Source organism: Frankliniella occidentalis, unplaced genomic scaffold, assembly GCF_000697945.3.
Source record: "Frankliniella occidentalis isolate FOCC.00 unplaced genomic scaffold, Focc_3.1 Scaffold82, whole genome shotgun sequence".
Taxonomy (NCBI): Eukaryota; Metazoa; Arthropoda; class Insecta; order Thysanoptera; family Thripidae; genus Frankliniella; species Frankliniella occidentalis.
The window spans coordinates 968,503-973,229 of NW_026267212.1; the positions used below are offsets into that span (position 1 = coordinate 968,503).

The window sequence follows — 4,727 nt, forward strand, 5'->3', positions numbered from 1 at the left end:
GAGGGGGGGTGGTGGAGTGGGGGGGAATCGGATGAGTGCACTAAGAGACGAGAAGTAAGTGGAAAACGGGGACAAACAAGCGAGAGGCGAGAGGCAAGACAAGAGGCGAAGGGAGCGGTGTTACGAAGCGAATGACTTTGCCGTGGTGTAAATCACACCGTCTCCAACCGCTCAATTGATTTGGCGCTGTGACCGTGGGAATTAACTTGACGCCGGGCCCGTTTCAATTTCTAGTTTGTGGCTCTCCGCCCAAGCAATACGGGCGGGGATGGGTGTGGGGAGGGGTGGGACTTGAGAAACTCCCCCCTCCTCCTCTATTGTCTCCTAGTGACCTGTCTCCTCTCCTCTCAGTCTCCCTCGCTCCCCAAGTGTGTTGGTTTGCGCGCCCTCAACAAGGACCCAAGTGTTGCAGTGTCCCCTCCGGAAGCCCCGAGGCTCAGTGGGGAAAGGGGAGGCCCTTGCGAGGCCCCTGCGATGCCCGCATGCTCGCATGTATATTTCCGTTTTGGGATGGCCATTGTTCCCCGAGTGCGCTAACCTCAACAGCCTCGCGCGGTCCGTCGCCCAGCGCCCCCGTGTGTGAGTGTACACACCACACCCTTATAGGGGAAGGGGGAGGGAGGCGCGCCGACGCACCGCACAGGTCGAGCTGATATTCCTTTTTAGAGGTTCATGATGCAACGAGCATGACACATTTTAGGATTCAAGGCGCAAGGCGCTGCTCTATGCTGCTCAGATGTATAGCATTTTTCCACTAAGCATAGTTAAAACCTTACGAAGCAAAGTGCCATATCCTTCGTACTACCTACGAAGCCTGCGAAGGATTTGGCATTTTTCTTCGTACGGATTTAACAGAGAGCGAACAAAAAATCAGTATCGTTTATGAAATTTAAGAGTGTTTATCACTTTTTGGCAAAGACAAGGGCTAGAAACGAAGAGCATTTGTGATCGGACATGGAAAACATGTTTAAAAAAACAACAACCCGGGGGAGGAACGGAATGGGCATAGGTGGGCAAGTAAGCACTTACTACAGGTATTATAGCAGGGACAAACCGTGACCGAGCTGTGAGCGAGGATTATTTCGCTATCACAGGACGAGCCACCCGCAGATTGGTAATAATGTTTTCACATTATCGATGCCGCTCGTCCGACACAATAATTTCGGAGAGCGTTAAAATTCTACTACAATGTGCCCGTACCTACCGGAACCGGCGCTAACTGGCGCGAAGCGCAAGGGTGGCAGCATTGGGTTCAGCCGGCGGAAGGCGATTCAAGTATTCCACAATGTTTGCGGAATTAGCTCCGTTCTTTTGTTTCCTGAAGATTATTTTATTGCAATTATTATTTTTGTTTCCTAAAGTTTCCAAAAACTTTTTCGTCGTCCCTTTTTTCCTCAGCGCCACCGTCCACTTGTTAATCGGATTGGAAAATACAAACTCGCCACGTGGCGGGCCCCCTTCCTCCCTCCCTCCCTCCCTCCCTCTGTTTCCCGCTCCCAGTTTTCAATCCTGGCACAGACGCAATTCCCGATAAGACAGAGTGTCTTACCTCAGCAGAACGTGTTCCCGCCGGTGCTGCGCTCTGGCGACGCGAATCGGAGACAGCAGCATCCTGCAAAAATAATAGAGAGAGAGCATCAGAGAACCGATCGCGACTACCAGGACTGTGCGGCTGGCTGGCAGCTGGGCTGGGCGGCTACTGCCTGCACGAGGAATGGGGCACACGGGTAGAGAATACAGGAGTCGGGCCGCGGGCAACGATCGGGCCGGGCCGTGTGTGGGAGAGACAGACAAGGGGCACGATAGAGGCGTTTGAAGGAAGGGGGTTTGTTCTTCCGAGTCCACAAAGCAATCCATCACTTGAGCTCAAGTATGCGCGCATCCTCTGAGAATCCCGATCTTCGCATCCTTCCACACACTCCCCTTGCGAATAACATCTTTCTCCTTGCTCGGCCGGAATAGCCCTCAGACACAAATATCAAGAGGCGTGACTTAATAATTCGTTCCTAGTTGTTAACACGCATTTAAAATAAAGCTAGAGTACACCAAAATCTGAGTTCTTGGAAGTACATTGCACTTGATCATCGATGTTTCAAAGCTCCAAGAACTCAGTTTTTTGGTGTTGCGGCAGAAATAGATTTGTATTGGTGCAAAAGAGGGAGCCTTCTGTTAAAACGCAATTACTAAGTGTGCGCGCGAAAAACATAATCGAACAGTACTCTGCATGCAAGTTTGGACCTCGGGATACGTACGAAGCGAAAGCAAGGTGTCGCCAAAAGGCCTGTGGCTGTTGTTCCCGTGATTCAACCCAGCGCCCTTTCCCGACTCCTCCCCCCCCCCCCCCCTCCTCTCTCCCCCCCCCCCCCCCCCCCCCCCCCCCCCACTTCTTTCGCCCCACCTGCTGCCACCTGGCAACGCAACTGTTCGGGAAAGCGAATATAACGTTTGGCAACTGAATATAAAAGTTAAACAGCCCAGCCGCCGCGGACACGACCAGAGAGGATTTGAGTGACGCAAAAAGTACTTTCTGCCTTCACCTCACGTAAAAACTTTCCTTTGGCCACGTGTGCGGCCGGGAAAGGAACAGAAAGAATGGCGACAGGGAAGTCGGGGGAGGGTGGACCGAGGGGGCAATAACTCCCTTTTGATGTGTACACATGATTCCTAAAATACTTGACTCCCACTGATTCCCGTCCGCCTATGTTCATTTCTTAAGTTTTCTAGTGGTAGAAAACACTTATCTAGACTAATTTGTATTAGTTAACACGTTGAGTCCCACGTGACCGCACGTATGGTCACAATAACATGTGTTTCCAGCCCCCCCCCCCCCCCCCCCCCCCCACGGACTTAACGCGTTTAACTAGTTTCCCGCTTGGTTTAAGCGATTTCAGTTGATTTCAATTGATTTTCCCCCGATTATTCCCAGGCAGGTGGACACATGATTCCCGGAGTTGTTGCCCCCTCGGGGCGGAAGAGAAGAGGAGGGGGGAAGGGTGGAGGCAATCAGGAGAAACAGGTAGGATACTAAAGCACCGAAACACGAGACAATGCGCTGTGGCTATGTACAAACCTTTTCAGTTTGTGTGTGTGTGTATGGAGTGGTGCTGTGCTTGCTCTCTAGTGAAGGTGCAATAATCGACTGTACCTCCAAGCTATAACCAAGAGAGTTCTAGGAAAATCTTGATGAAGTAGAGGGGGCCCGGAGCGTGACTGCGTGACGGGATCAGACACTTACGTTATCGGAAATCCGACTGCTGCGTTAATGCATAGAAGCTTTAGGAGTCCAACAAGAATTTCGGTGGTCCCCAATGTGTGCCCCATTTTAGGAATATTTTTTTTCGTCACAGACACCTTGAGAGATAAACGACAAGCACTTCATTATATAGCTTAAACTTTTCCGACAAAGGTTGGGTAAAAAAAATGCGTTCATTCCTTTCAATTAAAAAAGAAAATAGGCTTGAAAATAAAACGTCCAATTTTATTTTTCCTGTTCCTATCTTTCCTCCGCGCGGCCCCCTCGTGTACTTTGTCTTGGGGCGCGTATTCTTATGCCTGCCCTGGGGAGGAAGGCTGGGGACCACCCTCCTCGCCAAGCGCCCCGCCCCGCCCCGCCATGCTACGCACCGCTCCTACCGCCACCGCCGGGGGGCGGATGGGCGAGACACGGTCGTAGTAGCGTGACGCGAGACGTGATTCTACTATCAAAATGCTAATTTCTAATATACAAGTTTTCACGCCGGGTGCACGACGCTGCATGTAAATCGGATCTACCCTGCAACATGCTCATCTTCACCCACCCTCTTCTACCTCTTACCATCTCTCTCCTCCCCCCCCACTTCCTCTTATTATTATAACCGCCTATAAAGTGTCTCGATTTTCGCAGCCGCAGAACCTCGCTCAGAACATACCGCTCTTCGGCGGAAAATTGATAAAAACGGAAACGAAAAACGGTAAAAAAGCAGCCATTAAATTAATGGAAGTGAATCGGATACGGCGACAAAAAGAACATACTCCGCCCCCACTCACGCCTGCACTCTCCCTCTCTTCCATTCCTTCTCTCACACACAAACACAAACACCAAGAGGCCTGTGTCCCGGGGCGCATCCCTTACATAGCAAAGCACGGCACAGAGTTCCAGGTCAGTGGACCGGCATACGGGCCGAAGAGGGTCAATAACCACCACGACGCAAGAAAGGAGATGGAAGAGCAGCCAGGGAATAAAGGAGAAGGCGATAGCAGCTGATAAAAGAAGAGGCAGAGGAAATGAGAGAACGGGAGGGAGAAAAAGAATTTGTGCCGCGAACGCTGGTGGGGTATAGGGCGCGCTACCGCGCGGGCCACATTTCTGCTCGCTCGCACAGACAGGAAACTATTAAACAAAATAACGCCCTATTGGTAATTTTTCTTACGACCCGCCAGAAACAGAACTGCATATAAGGCCGTTCATTATCCCAGCTCGTCCCGCTGCGTGGAGCCCACTGGGGGAAGGGGAGTGGTATGTGGTATGGGTGGGGCTCTCACGTCTCAGTGGCTGGCGGTCGCTAGAGGCAGAAAGGGGCGAACAAAAAGAACCTTTGGGGGAGAATTATAACAATAGCATTAAGTAACAGAGTAAAAATAATTGTTTGTTTTACTGAAAAAAATCCCATAAAAAATGTTGTTAAACTCCGATTTTAGAGTGTAGAATTTTGAAGTTCATGTGACGTACGCAGATCTTCGAATTCTTC

At 50.8% G+C, this 4,727-nt stretch overlaps 1 protein-coding gene across 2 annotated transcripts in view; it reads right to left on the reverse strand.

The window, feature by feature from the left end:
- LOC127749725 (uncharacterized) overlaps positions 1–4,727 on the reverse strand; it is a 141,407-nt gene that overhangs the window by 85,315 nt on the left and 51,365 nt on the right. For both annotated transcript variants that reach the window (XM_052269120.1, XM_052269121.1), the window contains exon 3: positions 1,550–1,612. The gene's annotated coding sequence lies outside the window, so the exon portion shown is untranslated. The remainder of the gene's footprint in view (positions 1–1,549; positions 1,613–4,727) is intronic.